Source organism: Littorina saxatilis, unplaced genomic scaffold (genome assembly GCF_037325665.1).
Source record: "Littorina saxatilis isolate snail1 unplaced genomic scaffold, US_GU_Lsax_2.0 scaffold_336, whole genome shotgun sequence".
Classification (NCBI taxonomy): Eukaryota; Metazoa; Mollusca; class Gastropoda; order Littorinimorpha; family Littorinidae; genus Littorina; species Littorina saxatilis.
This window is the reverse complement of record NW_027128613.1, coordinates 27,348-45,200: the sequence shown is the minus strand read 5'-3', so window position 1 is coordinate 45,200 and position 17,853 is coordinate 27,348. Positions and strand designations below refer to the sequence as shown.

The 17,853-nt window shown below is 44.3% G+C and overlaps 1 long non-coding RNA gene across 1 annotated transcript in view; it reads right to left on the bottom strand.

The window, feature by feature from the left end:
* LOC138956973 (uncharacterized) overlaps positions 1–17,040 on the bottom strand; it is a 19,925-nt gene extending 2,885 nt beyond the window's left edge. Inside the window, exons 1-2 of the long non-coding RNA XR_011452888.1 lie at positions 16,920–17,040; positions 9,510–9,743 (exon numbers count right to left, since the gene is read on the bottom strand). This is a non-coding gene — a long non-coding RNA (uncharacterized lncRNA). The remainder of the gene's footprint in view (positions 1–9,509; positions 9,744–16,919) is intronic.
* Positions 17,041–17,853: the final 813 nt, after the last annotated feature.

Here is a 17,853-nt window from a genome sequence, read left to right as displayed (position 1 = left end):
ATATCGAAAGAAGAGACATTCTTGCGAATGTTGGACAGCACATTGATGATATGTTATCCGAGACGAATGTCGCCTCGGGATCTCAATCTGAGTGCTGGTCCCAGTGCCACGTGGTGGCGGTGATAGTTGACAAGTTGTGTAGCCAGTCACTCTTTGATATTTCTGATGTTGAATTATCACTGGTGTTTGCGCGGAGAACTGTCCAAGGACGGATGGAAACCTACAGGTGTGTTCAAGCTGTTATAACGTCAACTCGAGGACAACCGACGGATGGAGCGAGTAAGTGATTTCGTTTTTTGACTCACATGCGAAGCAAAAGTGAGTCTATGTACTCACCCGAGTCGTCCGTCCGTCCGTCCGGACGTCCGTCCGGAAAACTTTAACGTTGGATATTTCTTGGACACTATTCAGTCTATCAGTACCAAATTTGGCAAGATGGTGTATGATGACAAGGCCCCAAAAAACATACATAGCATCTTGACCTTGCTTCAAGGTCAAGGTCGCAGGGGACATAAATGTTGTCTAAAAAACAGCTATTTTTCACATTTTTCACATTTTCTCTGAAGTTGAGATTAAATACCTGAACTATATATGATATATAGGGCAAAGTAAGCCCCATCTTTTGATACCAGTTTGGTTTACCTTGCTTCAAGGTCAAGGTCACAGGAGCTCTTCAAAGTTGGATTGTATACATATTTTGAAGTGACATTGACCCTGAACTATGGAAGATAACTGTTTCAAACTTAAAAATTATGTGGGGCACATGTTATGCTTTCATCATGAGACACATTTGGTCACATATGATCAAGGTCAAGGTCACTTTGACCCTTATGAAATGTGACCAAAATAAGGTAGTGAACCACTAAAAGTGACGATATCTCATGGTAGAAAGAGCCAATAAGCACCATTGTACTTCCTATGTCTTGAATTAACAGCTTTGTGTTGCATGACCTTGGATGACCTTGACCTTGGGTCAAGGTCACATGTATTTTGGTAGGAAAAATGTGTAAAGCAGTTCTTAGTGTATGATGTCATTGCTAGGTTTAGTTATTTGACCTTGACCCTGAAGGTCAAGGTCATGTAAAGGTCAAGGTCAAGCATGTGAGTTGTATGGGCTTTGCCCTTCTTGTTTTTGCTTTAATGTTAGTTTTGCTGTTATACAGTGGGGGGGGGGGGGGGGGGGAGTACTATATATATATATATATATATATAGAATATGTACTTACATACTGCTGTATCTGTATATGTAGATGTAGGTGTGTTTTGTCCTGTTACAGTGGGGGAGGGGGGGTGGAGTACATACTCATGATACTGCTGAATCTGTAGCTGTAAGTGTGGTTTGCACTGTTACACTTGGGGGGTGGGGTGTACATACTGATGTATCTGTAGCTGTAGGTGTGTGTATTGCATTGTAACACTTGGGGGGGGGGGGTGTACATACTGATCTATCTGTAGCTGGTGGTGTGTTTTGCACTGATGCACACTTGGGGGGGGGGGGGGTGTACATACTGCTGAATCTGTAGCTGTAGGTGTGTTTTGCACAGTAACACTGGGGGGGGGGGGGTGTACATACTGCTGAATTTGTAGCTGTAGGCGTGTTTTGTACTGTTACACTTGGGGGGGGGGTGTACATACTGATGTATCTGTAGCTGTAGGTGTGTTATGTACTGTTACAGTAGGGGGAGGGGGGGGTTGAACATACTGCTGTATATGTAGCTGTAGGTGTGTTTTGCACACAGGGGAGGGGGGGGGGTTGAACATACTGCTGTATCTGTAGCTCTAGGTGTGTTTTGCACTCTACACGGGGGAAGGCGGTGGAGTGTTGTACATACTGCTGTAGGTATGTTTTGTACTGTTACAGTGGTGGCAGCGGGGGGAGGGGGAGTGTACATAAAATTGTCTGAATCTGTAGCTGTAAATGAGTTTTGTACTGTTACAGTGGGGGGGGGGGGGTGTACATACTGCTGTATCTCATAATCTGTAGCTGTAGGTGTGTTTTGCACTGTTACACTGGGGGGGGGGGGTTGTACACACTGCTGTATCTGTAGCAGTAGGTGCGATTTGTGCTGTTACAGTTGGGGGGGGGTGTACATACTGCGGTAGCTGTAGGTGTTTTTTGCACTGTTACACTTGGGTTGGGGGAGAGGGGGTTGTACATACCGCTGAATCTGTAGCTGTAAGTGTGTTTTGCACATGTTACATTGGCGGGGGGGGGGGGGGGGTATACATACTGCTGTAGCTGTAGGTGTGTTTTGTACTGTTACTAAGGGGGAGGGGAGGTGTACATACTGCTGTAGCTGTAAGTAATTGTTGCACTGTTACACTTGGGGGGTTGTACATACTGCTGAATCTGTTGCAGTAGGTGTGTTTTATACTTTAAAACTGAGGGGGGGGGGGGGGTGTATATACGGCTGTATCTATAGCTGTAGGTGTGTTTTGTACTGTTACAGTGAGGGCGGTAAGGGCGGGGGGTTCTACATACTGCTGTATCTGTAGCTGGTGATGTGTTTTGCACTGTTACACTTTGGGGGGGGGGGGGGGTGTGGTACATACTGCTGTATCTGTAGCTGCATGACATACTGCTGTAGCTGTACGGGTAGGGGGGGTATACTGCTGTAGCTGTACGGGGAGGGGGGTATTCTGCTGTAGCTGTTAGTGATTTTTGCACTGTTACACTAGGGGGGGGGGGGGGTGGGGGTGGAGTACATACTGCTGAATCTGTAGCTGTGAGTGTGGTTTGCACTGTTACACTTGGGGGGTGGGGTGTACATACTGATGTATTTGTAGCTGTAGGTATGTGTATTGCCTTGTAACACTTGGGGGGAGGGGTGTACATACTGATCTATCTGTAGCTGTAGGCGTGTTTTGTACTGTTACACTTGGGGGGGGGGGGGGCGGTTTGTACATACTGCATACTGATGTATTTGTAGCTGTAGGTGTGTTATGTACTGTTACAGTAGGCGGGGAGGGGGGGGGGATTGAACATACTGCTGTATATGTAGCTGTAGGTGTGTTTTGCACACAGGGGGGGGGGGGGGGTTGTACATACTGCTGTAGCTCTAGGTGTGTTTTGCACTCTACACGGGGGAAGGCGGTTGAGTGTTGTACATACTGTTGTATCTGAAGCTGTAGGTATGTTTTGTACTGTTACAGTGGTGGCAGCGGGGGGAGGGGGATGTACATAATTCTGAATCTGTAGCTGTAAATGAGTTTTGTACTGTTACAGTGGTGGGGGGTTGGGGGTTGTACATACTGCTGTATCTGTAGCTGTAGGTGTGTTTTGCACTGTTACACTGGGGGAGGGGGGAGGGGGGGTTGTACACACTGCTGTATCTGTAGCAGTAGGTGCGATTTGTGCTGTTACAGTTGGGGGGGGGGGGGTGTACATACTGCTGTAGCTGTAGGTGGTTTTTGCACTGTTACACTGGGGGAGGGGGGGGGGTTGTACATACCGCTGAATATGTAGCTGTAAGTGTGTGTTGGGCGGGGGGGGGTATACATACTGCTGTAGCTGTAGGTGTGTTTTGTACTGTTACTAAGGGGGAGGGAAGGTGTACATACTGCTGTAGCTGTAGCTGTAAGTATTTTTTGCACTGTTACACTTGGGGGGTTGTACATACTGCTGAATCTGTTGCTGTAGGTGTGTTTTATACTGTAACACTGAGGGGGGGGGTGTATATACGGCTGTATCTGTAGCTGTAGGTGTGTTTTGTACTGTTACAGTGAGGGCGGTAGAGGCGGGGGGTTCTACATACTGCTGTATCTGTAGCTGGTGATGTGTTTTGCACTGTTACACTGGGGGGGGGGTGTACACACTGCTGTATCTGTAGGTTTGTTGTCCACTGTAACACTGGGGGAGGGGGGTTGTACTGCTGTAGCTGTAAGTGAATTTTGCACTGTTACACTTGGGGGGGGGGGGGTGGTACATACTGCTGTATCTGTAGCTGCATGCCCAGCCAGCAAGACATTAGCGGCCGATAGTCGGCCGAACACCCTTCAAAAAGTCGGGCAGGTGACGTCAAAAGATACGACGCGGGTGTTGGCCCGACTAACTTTTGCAAAGAGGCAACGAGGCGGCCGACAGGCGGCCGAACACCTGTACAATGGCGGCACGCATCCGGTCCGATGTTAATCGGCCCGATGGCTTGTTGGACCTGCGGCCCGACACCTTATGCCGACATCGTCCCGATGTCTTCCCGCTGAAATCGATATCTTCCCGATGTCGGCATAAGGTGTCGGGCCGCAGGTCCAACAAGTCATCGGGCCGATTAACATCGGACCGGATGCGTGCCGCCATAGTGCAGGTGTTCGGCCGCCTGTCGGCCGCCTCGTTGCCTCTTTGCAAAAGTTAGTCGGGCCAACACCCGCGTCGTATGTTTTGACGTCACCGGCCCGACTTTTTGAAGGGTGTTCGGCCGATTATCGGCCGCTAATGTCTTGCTGGCTGGGAGTTTTAGTGCTGTACTGCAAATCTGTTTTTATGCGTCCCCGACAAGATTTGTCTTCACAGCGCCAGTTCACAGATGTCTGATTGACACGATCTTTTCGATAGCAGTAACCTTTGTGTACTGCCTTGTTTCCTTTCTGTGATTTAACGATCTCTATTCTGTGGCTGTGTCCCTGTCCGAATGTAACTCTCTCTTCGCTTGCAAATGCTTTGTATCGAGCAGTGTTTAAATATGGGAGAGAAAAGAAAGAAAAGAAAACAACTCAAGCTTTTAGCGTGTCAGTGACATGTTTCAACAGCAACAATCTGTTGAGTATCGAGCTGTGTTCACCGTTGACCACACTACGCTTCATTTAGCGACACAGCCGTGGGTCCGTGAACACAAACAAACACCCGTCACTCAAGGCACTCTTTGTACGAACACTGTTTTGAATAACAGAACAAATAACAACATTTATAAAATGCACAATAGGCACACAAAGCAGCGTTTACTCCAAGCAATAAAAAAAAAAGAAAAACAAGAAAAGAATTTAACACACACGGGAACAGAAAATTATGTCGACAGTTTTTTAATCCTCGACCGTTTGTCCCCTCGACGTTTTGCTTTTGACTATTTGTCACTTTCGACCTTTTGTCGCCCTCGACCTTTTGACTCTTGCCCAAATGTCCTCGACCTTTTGTGCCTCGACATTGTAAAACTCGACCTTTTGTCGCACACCCGATATTATCAGCTATTGTGTTTTCAGCGTAGCAATAGGGCCCGATCGCATTATACTTGTTCGAGTCTAAACATCGGACCCTATTGCTACGATGAAAACACAATAGCGTTTATATAACTATTCTGACATTAAATTCTGTGTTAAAATCATGTTTTTGTCAGCAACAAGTACCAGAATGGTCCATGTCGTTGATTGCAGACGACGGTTCCCTTTCCGCATGAAGCCACGGAAATAACCGAACATTGAAAAACCCTCGGACATGTATTACGGAGAAAACTCGAGATAACCGGATGTTTAGCATTACGTCAATATGCTAGGAATCATATGACGTCATGACGTATCATGCTTTCCTACGTAGATTGTATGTTCGAAAGTCTGACTTCTGTTGGGAATTCGCGTGGTGAAGACTGCGGTAAATCTGTAGATGATAAGAGAACAAGTATTGTCTCAGAAGAAACGACTAAATGTTCAGACCGGTAACTTCATTTCAACATTGCACTATACAATGGACGTTCTATGTGACAGGAGAGTTTGCTGATTTTGTGTTAAACATTGGAGAGATCGTCTGCTAGAATCAGAGATAGGTCGCTTCAGATTGCAGCTTCTGGAAGTTTACAAGGTTTGTTGCCTGTTAAAGAACTGGATTTTACACGTAATGTATGTCATGTACAGTAAGCAACAACAAAACCACACACAAAGCAAATGGCATCGTCTGTCGACTAGTCACAGAAACAAACCTTAAAACACGTGGAAGAAACCGGAACCATGCGTCTTTGTTATTGCTGATATGCTTTCGGATATCGGCCAAAAACCAGTGACCAACTTCCGTAGCGTTATGCTTTGATGATCGGAAAAGGGATGTGTGAGATCATCCAATCACAGCCCCCGAATTCCCCCACGTGGTCATCAGAATAGCTATATAAATATATATCCCACACACCGAACTGCCCGTGCGAAACAGGCCAACAGACCCCGGAGCACATCCTGCAGACCTGCCCGCTCCACCAGGAAGCCAGAACAGATCACTGGCCCCAAGGTGCCACACTGCAGGAGCAACTCTGGGGCACCAAAGACTCCCTGATCCTGACCACCAGCTTTATTCAAGCTACAAAACTTGAAGTCTGACCTGAGGCCAAAAATCCTGGAACGCCGAAGAAGAAGAATATATCCCGTGACCTCCCTTCTTTGTCTCTGTAAATGTACTCTAGGTATATTTCTTGTATTTTAATTGTTCTCGTGTTACATCTGATGTAACAATTGTACTCTTATAACACATATAATAGTGGATAAATCAGGGCGCAACAAATACATCATAGCTGGCTCTACTTTCTGTCGTCCTTGACATTCCAAAATGCACATGTACCTGTCGACCGGATGTGCAAGGGGTTACCACGCTTTTGAGAACTTGCGCGAGAGTCGTTCAGTGCTATAGCTGAGTTTTAGTCTCGACTTGCCGAGACTATCATCACAGCGTCATAGATTTCATGACGTCTGTCGTCCATCGCGTCATATTCTGGGGACGTAATCTGTTATGTTTCCTTCTATTCGCTGTTCTATTTCTCTCTTGTGATCAACATGACAAGCCGTATGTGTTTGAGTGTGTGTGCTCGTTGGTGCCAGCTCTCTCAACTAAAACAGAAGTCAAACTAGCAATCGTTAAAAACCCAGTCCGTCCGACCAGCACTGCTATGTTCAGGCTATGCTCTTGTGAAGTTACAGGCGTGCTCGGTACACACGCCCTTATCGGTACATCATCGACTACGATTGTTCTCTGGACAAGCTGTTTAATGCATTTTGCGAGTATTTCTAGCTCTTCTGCGGCGCAGCAGACCATATAGACGATGCAAGTGTCTAATATCTAAGGAGATGCGTCTGTAACCACTAGGTATTCAGTCAAATCCGTGTACGAGGCTTTCAACTGACGGGGACAACCAAGCCACCATTATGCACCGACTTGACATAGATCAAAAGGCGTACCTTTGAAATTAGAAGAAGGTACACTGAGCACAAAAAGTTAAGGATATTTTTTCAGTGGTCAAGCCCTCAGTGCCTCATCTGAACAACAGACAACTAAAGCTTGATGTTTCCGCCACACTTTGTCTTTTAGATCTTCATGGGATATACAGGTTACAACACTCGTGATTTGTTATATGGCTTTTATTTCAGTCAAGACCCAGCGGGAATAAAAAACCGCTCGTGTTGTAACCTCTATATAAAAGACATAAAAACATTTTTTTTTAAAGTGGGAAAATGATGAAACAATTGTGGACAAACAGACGGAGGTTTTTAATTTGATTTATAGACATTTTTAGGAGAAATAAAAAAAAAATAGAAAATTAAAATAATAATACAGTTTCAATTAAATTACATAGGAATTAATGCTTTAATTTGGGTGCGAAATTTGTTGCAATAAACATTTGATAAGCATTTTATTATGACAGAGCCCATTGTGTGGAAATGTATTTGTCAAAGTCAGACACAATTTATTTACAAACAACTGATTGAAAATGTTACTGTCCCAAAATGTATTAAAAAATGGTCTGAATCTGTAAATTGTTTGTTAAATAAGAAGGTTATTTTTCGACATGCTTTTAATACAACAAAGGTTACTTGTCTGAGATGGTTCCAGTACCGATTATGTTTTTGGAGTGTGATAAAGTGCAGACTTTTTGGATAGAATTTGTAAATTGGTTATAGGTGAACTGCACCCATTGTGACAATATACAACTTTCAAAAGAACTGGTTCTTCTTGGTGTGGCAAACAATGTTGTCACTGATAAAGTTGTTGATGTGTTAGTACTTTGTGTCAAACACCACATCTATATTTACAAAATGAGCAAACAGATCCCTCATTTTTGACTCACATGCGAAGCAAAAGTGAGTCTATGTACTCACCCGAGTCGTCCGTCCGTCCGTCCGTCCGTCCGTCCGTCCGTCCGGAAAACTTTAACGTTGAATATTTCTTGGACACTATTCAGTCTATCACTACCAAATTTGGCAAGATGGTGTATGATGACAAGGCCCCAAAAAACATACATAGCATCTTGACCTTGCTTCAAGGTCAAGGTCGCAGGGGCCATAAATGTTGTCTAAAAAACAGCTATTTTTCACATTTTTCCCATTTTCTCTGAAGTTTTTGAGATTGAATACCTCACCTATATATGATATATAGGGCAAAGTAAGCCCCATCTTTTGATACCAGTTTGGTTTACCTTGCTTCAAGGTCAAGGTCACAGGAGCTCTTCAAAGTTGGATTGTATACATATTTTGAAGTGACCTTGACCCTGAACTATGGAAGATAACTGTTTCAAACTTAAAAATTATGTGGGGCACATGTTATGCTTTCATCATGAGACACATTTGGTCCCATATGATCAAGGTCAAGGTCACTTTGACCCTTATGAAATGTGACCAAAATAAGGTAGTGAACCACTAAAAGTGACCATATCTCATGGTAGAAAGAGCCAATCAGCACCATTGTACTTCCTATGTCTTGAATTAACAGCTTTGTGTTGCATGACCTTGGATGACCTTGACCTTGGGTCAAATTCACATGTATTTTGGTAGGAAAAATGTGTAAAGCAGAAGGTCAAGCATGTGAGTCGTATGGGCTTTGCCCTTCTTGTTTGACATTTAGAAGAAATCTCAAGCAAAGATTTATTTGTGACAAATACAACGCAGCTATGAATAATACGCTGGATAAGTTTTACAAGGATTGGCGCTTGTATATACATGTATGCATATTTTGATGTGACCCTTAGGTTCTTTTTCCTTTACACATTCCTTATATTGCTACCACCAAGCCACGATTACCCCCCTCTTCCGCCCCCCCCCCCTGTGTGTTATAATTTTCCACGTGTGTTCTCTTTTTATGAATTTACCCCCTTGCCAATGTCATGTCCTGCAATGTAAAGCCTATACATGTATAAAAATAAATAAAAACAAAATAAAAACTCACAAAAAGACAAGAAAAAAAAAGAAAAGAGTAGCAGAAAAAACGAAAAGTATTTTCTAATCAGAAAGACAAACAAACGTGAATGACTGTAGTGGCACAAGACAAGAAGGGGGGAGGGGGGGTGAGTGCATAATATAGAACAATAAAAGGAATTAGATTTACTGAAATTCGGGGTAAAAGTCACACCAAACCTTATATCAGAGAAAGCTGCGTGCACAAAAACAGAGAGGGATCTTATCATACGTCGCAGGTGTCAGGAGTTAGATGGCTGGCAAGTTAATATGCATATGAACTCTGTGACTTATTCCAGGTGTGCTCAGTACTGCAAATACAGTTGAACTAAGTCTTCTGGTAAATAACTACGATACTAACAGTCTGGAGTACTTACCAAACGGCCTGGTGGTGGCATTTTTCGGATATTTTTGCACAATGACTGCTCGCCTGTCGGCAGCCATGTCCTGGTGGAAGTTGCACATAACTGCGGCTTCTTCTCCGGCATAAAAAATCCCAGCATTGCAAGTGATTGGTGTTTTCGGCTTTTCGGCCCAGACACAAACTATTTGAAACTCTTGTAGGAACACAAATAGTAGGACTGCAAGGAACATGGTGACTCGTTTCCTACCTGTACACGGAATATTAACGACTTTAAGAGAGATTTGGATTGGATTCAAACATATATAAAGGAAGGCACGAACATAGAAGCACCAAAAATCGAGGACAAATAATAATAAGTCGTGCAAGGCGAAATTACTACATGTAGTCAATCTGTTAAACTCACAGAATGAAACTGAACGCACTGCACTTTTTCACCAAGACAATACAGCTTCGGTAATCCCTGCAGCAAGGAAATCGCTCACTTTTCAAGTGCGAAGTGAAATTGACAAGCCAGTATAGCGAAGTAACGTATTGCACTAAGGAGGAAAGCGAGCTTTTCTGTATTCTTTTTAACTTTCTGAGCTTGTTTTTAACACAACATATTATATCTATAATTATTTTGAATCAGGAAATGATAAAAAAAATAAGATGAAATAATTTTTGGATCGATTTCTAAAATTGTTATCATGATACCCAATTAACCTTTTTTTGTTATATGTACTCATATTTTTAGAGTAAACATAAAATATGTACATATTTTTAGATTCAAAATTTGCACTTTTTCACCAAGACAATACAGCTTCGGTAATCCCTAAAGCAAATAAATCGCTCACTTTTTACGTGCGAAGTGAAATTGACAAGCCAGTACAGCGGAGTAACGTATTGCACTAAGGAGGAAAGCGAGCTTTTCTGTATTCTTTTTGTGTGAGTTTAGATAGAGCGGACAGCGTCAGATAAACTCTATTTAAACGAGACAGATTAGCCGCGGGTGGAGGAGGAGGATGTTAGATACTTGAGGTAGGCCTAAAGGGATCAGTGTTGGCAGGTAGGGAAGAGAGGGTAGTAAAGCAGGATATCAACACTTAGGCCCGTAATTAGAAAGAGAGGGGAGAGGAGGACTTGTGAAAGTCAAGGAGAATAGCCCAGCCGCAATGTCCATGTTGCCGGGGGGCTTGCACGTGTGATGCATCAGCGGGGGTCTATAAGAACGGGAGAGCAACACATTGTGGTCAGTCCTTACCAGCGCGGCGCAGCGGGCATATGCCAACTATTTCTTACCAGCGCGGCGCAGCGGGCATATGCCAACTATTTCTTACTGCAATATGGACTTCGAATTTGGAGCGTGGGCAACAGATCTGCCTTTAACGGTGGTTAAAGTTCTCCAGGATGAGGAGTTGAACACCCTCAATGTGCTGAGAAATGCGACTGCCCAGGATTTGGAGGGCCTGGGTCTCAAGCGTGGCCACTACGTAGCGCTGAGAGTAGCAGTGGCGGCCCTGCAAAAGCGAAGCGGGGGAGGGCCACTATCCCAGCGGGTGACTGAGGAAAAAAGCGTGGAACCACTCCAGGGACTGTTAGGCGGCTTGTCACTGCAGCCAACAGGTGAGACCTCCTATCTCTCCATTCTGGATTTTGTGCCGGGGTCGATGGCGGCCGAGGAAGAGGTGACACTCGGGGGAGGTGTCATCCTAAAACTCAACCAGAGACCAAAACTTGACAAAGTCTCCCCCTGCCACTGGATTGTGGCAAACGCACGCATCATGGCGAAGTTGAGTGCTGAGAAGCCCGGGTTTGACTCGACCGCCTACCTCCGGTACACAGAGATGATAGGCGAGCTGGGGGCCAGATACTTGTGGCAGTCGGTGCTTCTGTACGACGACGAGTACAGAAGGCGCCAGTCGTCCAGCGGATTCAAGTGGGGAACCCCCAACCCCCACCTGTCCACGGTGATCCTGCGGGACCGGCTCCAGCATGGCGTCCAAGACAACAAGGGCGGCAAGGCTACGACGGCCAGCGGCGGTTCCCGGCGACCAGCGGGACCCAACGGGAAGGAAGTGTGCTTATTGTATACCAACAAAGGCGACTGTCCCTATGGGTCCCGCTGCAAATTCCTCCACGTCTGCCACACCTGCGGCATGGGCCACCCCGGCAAGGACCACAAAGTGACAGCTACCACCTCCCCAGCCTAGGACACAGCGCAACGAATTGCCGACAAAACGGTAGGCCCCACCTTCAACAGCCCGTTCCCTCAGCTAGATTCCAATAAGTGCGAATTTCTCGGAAATAGTGATTCCATTAATGCTAAATCTCAAATGTGGCACAAGGTGCTAGAAGGCGATCACGACAAAACCTTTTTATTAGATGGCATAAGAAACGGTTTCCGTGTAACAGAAGAGAGTAGGGCAGGCGTACTAGACGTAGAGCAAACAAACCATAGGTCATCGAACGAACATCATAAAGCTGTGGAAAAAGAGCTATTAGATCAGATAGAAAAAGGTTATTACATTGTAGCTAGTAGAAAACCAACTGTGGTAAGCGCTATCGCTGCGATTCCCAAGGATGATGGCAGCATCAGGTTGATCCATGACGCTAGCAAACCCACAGGTAGGGCAATGAACGACTATTCTATACCTGAGTCAGCTAAATTTCAAACCGTATCTGACGCGTGCGCCCTAGCGAAGACAGGGTATTGGTGTGCAAAAGTAGACTTGCAGTCCGCCTATCGGTCAGTATGCATCAGTCCGGACGATTATTGTATGACTGGGCTGAAATGGCATTTCACAGGTGAAAAGAAACCTACTTATCTCTTTGACAGTCGGCTGCCTTTTGGCAGCAACGTAGGGCCATCACACTTCCATCGCCTGTCGCAAGCTATTCGCAGATGCATGGCACGGAAAGGTATGCCGGGTGTGTTAGCGTATATTGATGATTTTCTTCTGGTAGCAGCTACCAGACAAGAGTGCAATGACATGTTACTGTCTTTAATTAGATTATTGAGGGAACTGGGTTTCAACATTAGCTGGAAGAAGGTGGTGGGGCCTACTCAACGTATCACGTTTCTCGGTGTCGACATCGACACGCGAAACAACACCCTGTCACTTGGAAGTGACAAGTTGCAGCAACTGCGGCAGCGACTCCTCCAGATCCGAGGAAAGAAGCGCGCAACAAAAACTCAGCTACAAAGCATAGCGGGGTCCCTTAATTGGGCCTGTCAGGCTGTCAGAGGAGGAAAATTCTTTCTGCGGCGGATACTGGACACGATTAAACCCCTTCAGCAGCAGCGACACAAAGCGAAACTATCTGGCGAATTTCATAAAGATGTACAGTGGTGGCTTTCTTTTATGCATGTATTTAACGGCACAGTATATTATTTTCACAATGCAAAACAGCATGTTCATGTAGATGCATGTAATATTGCAGCGGGTGCCTTTTGGCAAGGTGACTGGCAGTACACCATCTTTGAAAAAGACATGCAGGCAGCAAAGGAGCTACATATTAACTATAAAGAAGTGTGCGCTGTGGTGCAAGCAGTGACACGATGGGCTCCGATGTGGTGCGGACAAGAAGTGATTATTCATACCGATAGTACTGTCGCAAAAGCTATCATTAATAAGGGCAGATCGACTAATAAGTATGTGAACAGTCTGCTCCGTAAAATGGCGTGGGAATGTGCAAAAGTGAACTGCAAAATCGCGGCATTACATGTGGCTGGTAGTGTAAACATCATGGCTGACACAATTTCCCGCCTCCATGAGCCCAGACGGCGCGAAGACTTAGTGCGTCTGTTGACATTCTGGCACCGGGGGAGACCCCCCGACATCAACCTGTGTGACCATATGTCTGACCAAGCCCTGTTGTTTCTTGTTTTTCAGACCAGCAGCCCCCATTAGGGGCGCAACTGACGGCAAAGTGTTGGATTACAGAGCAAGTGCCTTTTCTGATAACACTGGGAAGACTTACCGCATCCACCTTACCTCGTATTTACGTTTCTGTGGGGAGATGGACATAATGCCAGTGCCTGTGAACGAGCAGACTGTTGCGCAATACGCAGCGTACCTAGCCCGAGGTTTGAAACCGTCCTCCATCAAGCAATACATCAACATTATTCGCATTCTTCATCTTGAAAGCGGCGTGCCGCACCCATTCAGGGACTCGTGGTACGTCCAGACAACACTTAAGGGCATCGAAAAATGCAAGGGGTGTGCCACTGATAAGAAAACCCCAATCACCCCTGAATTACTACACATAATAAAAAGCCAGCTGGACCTTGAGTGTGGGCAAGATATTGTGTTTCTGGGCTGCGTGTTTGGTGCTTTTTTCGGAGTTCTCCGGAGATCGAACTTGTTTCAGGACAACGGGAACTTCGATCCTTGTAAGCAGCTCACAAGAGACCAGGTGGTTATTCTGGGTACGGGCATGTCAATAACGCTCCAATGGAGCAAAACGATTCAGCGTAAAGAGTGCTCTGTTGAAATTAAGCTCCCGGCAATGTCATTCCATCCCTTGTGTCCAGTGTCTGCCGTGACCGCTGTGTTACCTTTGTTGGGGCCGATGGACCCCAAGGCGCAGGTCTTCCCGATGAAAGCTAGGATCAGACTTTAATAAGAAACTGCGCTTGACTACCGCTGTTGCTGGGGGAAACTTCTCCAGCCACAGCTTTCGGCGGGGTGGTGCCGCGTGGGCGTTGAGTTGTGGTGTGCCGGGGGAAATTGTCAAGGTGATGGGGGATTGGAAAAGCAACGCGTACTTAGGCTACTTAGACCAGCTGCCACAAAAGATCATCTTACAGATCACATGTAGCCCAGGCAACTCCTTCATGTATAACATCACAACAATCCTAAACCTCCCACCTCTAACCTAGTATACTGTCTTTAGTTGGGCTGAATAACGAGTAGTACCTCTAATTTGGGACTTATCACTGCACAATGATATCTCTCATTGTCAGATGGTATTCTCTTGAATAAACTGCCCTCGTTATTTGCCCAAATCAATACATGACTTGGCTATGTGTGATGTATGTGCGCACGAGAGTGATTGCGTGTGTGTCAGGTGTATGTGAGTGTGTGCGCGCGCAGGTGTGTGAGTATAACTGTAAGTAATAAGAGGGAGAGAAAGAGGAGTGTCATTTCTTTGGGATTATCGTGTGCTCTTGATTTGCGCCGGGGGGGGGGGGGGGGGGGGGGGGGCGATAAGTGAGTAGTTTAAAACTGTCTGAGCTTGTTTTTAACACAACATATTATATCTATAATTATTTTGAATCAGGAAATGATAAAAAAAATAAGATGAAATAATTTTTGGATCGATTTCTAAAATTGTTATCATGATACCCAATTAACCTTTTTTTGTTATATGTACTCATATTTTTAGAGTAAACATAAAATATGTACATATTTTTAGATTCAAAATTTGACAAAGAATATGATCAATCAATTTCAAATCTGTTTGCGAAAAATCGATTTTAATGACAACTCTAATGAACAAACTCATTAATTAATTATTAAACTTCGAAGCTCAAATGCAATCCCATTGTCCGGACTTCGTCAAAGATTGATTGATCAACATTTCAACCAATTTGGTTGAAAAATGTGAGCGTGACAGTGCTGCCTCGACTTTCACAAAAAGCCAGATGTGACGTCATCAAAGCCATTTATAAAAAAATACAAATACAAAATGGGATATCATACTCAGAAACTCGCATGTAAAGTTTCATGAAGATTGGTCCAGTACTTTCTCTGAATCGCTCTACACACACACACACACACACACACACACACACACACACACACACACACACACACACACACACAAACACACACACACACACACACACACACACACACACACACACCACGCCCCTCATCTCCATTCCCCGTCGACGTTAATTAAACAAAATGACTACATTTAGTTATGTTATATCAAGTCTTATATCGCGCGCGTATCTCCAGACTCGGACTCAAGGCGCAGGGATCTATTTATGCCGTGTGAGATGGACTTTTTTACACAATACATCACGCATTCACATCGACCAGCAGATCGCAGCCATTTGGGCGCATATCCTACTTTCCACGGCCTATTATTCCAAGTCACACGGGTATTTTGGTGGACATTTTTTGTATCTATGCCTATACAATTTTGCCAGGAAAGACCCTTTTGTCAATCGTGGGATCTTTAACGTGCACACCCCAATGTAGTGTACACGAAGGGACCTCGGTTTTTCGTCTCATCCGAAAGACTAGCACTTGAACCCACCACCTAGGTTAGAAAAGGGGGGGGAGAAAAATACATTTAGTCAACCCGTCTAACTCAGAGAATGAAATTAACGCACTGTATTTTTTTTCTGCCAAGACAATATAGCTTTGTTGATACCCGAGGCCTTGAGCAAAGGAATCTCTTGCCACTTTCACGATAAAAAACGTGTAGAATGTGACAAGCTAGTATAGCGCAGTAGCGTAAAGCAATACACTAGAAAGCGCGCTTTTCTCTATTCTTTTTAACTTTCTGAGCTTGTTAGTAATCAAAACATTATATATCTATATGTTTTCGGAATCAGGAAATGGTCAAAAATAAGTTGAAATCACCTTTGGATCGATTACTAGAGTTTTAATTTGAATTCGAATTTTCAGATTTTTTATGAATAACATCATTACTTCATTTTAAGCTTCCAAGCTGAAATGCAATACCAAAGTCTGGGCTTCTTCGAAGATTGCTAGACCAAAATGTCATTCAATTTTATCAAAACACGAGGGTGTGACAGTGCAGCCTCAACTTTCACAAAAAGCCGGATATGACGTCATCAAAGGCATTTATCAGAAACATAAAAACAAGATTTGGGGAAACCATACTCAGAAACTCTCATGTAAAGTTTTATGAAGATCGGTCTCAGTAGTAGTTTTATCTGAATCGCTCTTCACACACACACACACACACACACACACACACACACACACACACACACACACACACACACACACATACAAACACACACACACACACACAGAAACAGAATCACACCCACATATATACACACAGACACAAAACACACACACACACGCACACACACACACACGCACATACACACACACACACACACACTCACTCACACACACACAGAAACAGAATTACGCACGCACATACATACACACAACAACAACAACAAAAACACACACACACGCATACACACACGCGCACACGCACATACACGCATACACTAAACATACATTAATGCACACTTAAACACTCACAAACAGGCGCACATACCCACATTCACATTTAAAACACTTGCATTGGCGAACATTTATCAGAAAGCTTAGACAAATGTTAATACATCCATTATTAAATACCCTTCTTTTAACTCTTTTTTTTTATATCCTCACTGGTGATAATTGTCACTGTTTTTGTCTCAAAACTTCACATTCCCACCTACCTTTTTTCAAAAATTAACGACGAAGCTGTGTGACAATGAGTATAACCCTGTCACACTCCACACATTTTCTAACGACCACGAAATTAATATGAGCTTTACTACAGGTAAACTTAACAAAACATGACTAGACTGTAGTGGCACCTTGTTATAGATAGCCTAGCTGTGTACCCTGTGTCAGTGTGTTCTATGACATTTTTCAAAGCGGCGCAAACCTACCTGAATAGCCTCTAATCTGTGTTCAACTGTGAACGTTCCTACTTTGAATTCTTAGACACAATGTTTGTGTTCTTTGCTCTGTGTGGTGTAGGTGTGTGTGTGTGTGTGTGTGTGTGTGTGTGTGTGTGACGTCTAGGTCAGTTTGTGTATGTGTGTGTGTGTGTGCGTGTGTGTGTGTGTCTCAGTGTCGGAGAGAAAACAAAATAGTCTTTGATCAACCATCACCTTTTTGTTTACATTTTTAATTGGTACTTTACGTTTTTGTCGGACCGATTTTTTGAGGATACCCTTGGTTTAGCTGCAGTCACGTGACCCATGTGAAATAATGTTATTATCCGAAACTTGAAGAGTGCCGATTGGCAAGCTTAAAATCTGTACCGGCATATAAAGTTTGTGACAGATGGTACACAAACAAAATGTAATTTTCCCCGAGCACGCAGTAGGAGGGTCCAGCAGACTTTAATTGTGTGTGTGTGTGTGTGTGTGTGTGAGTGTGTGTGTGTGTGTGTGTGTGTGTGTGTGTGTGTGTGTGTGTGTGTGTCTGTCTGTCTGTGTATATGTGTGTCTGTCTCGACTTAACAGCTTATTGCTGGAAAACTACTGGGCGCAGTTCGTTCAAAAGTTGATACACTAACTTGATAATAGGTCCGATTGATCGTATTAAAACTTCATAATGTTACCTGGGACCTAAATGCCCCAAAAAACACAAAAGTTCTTG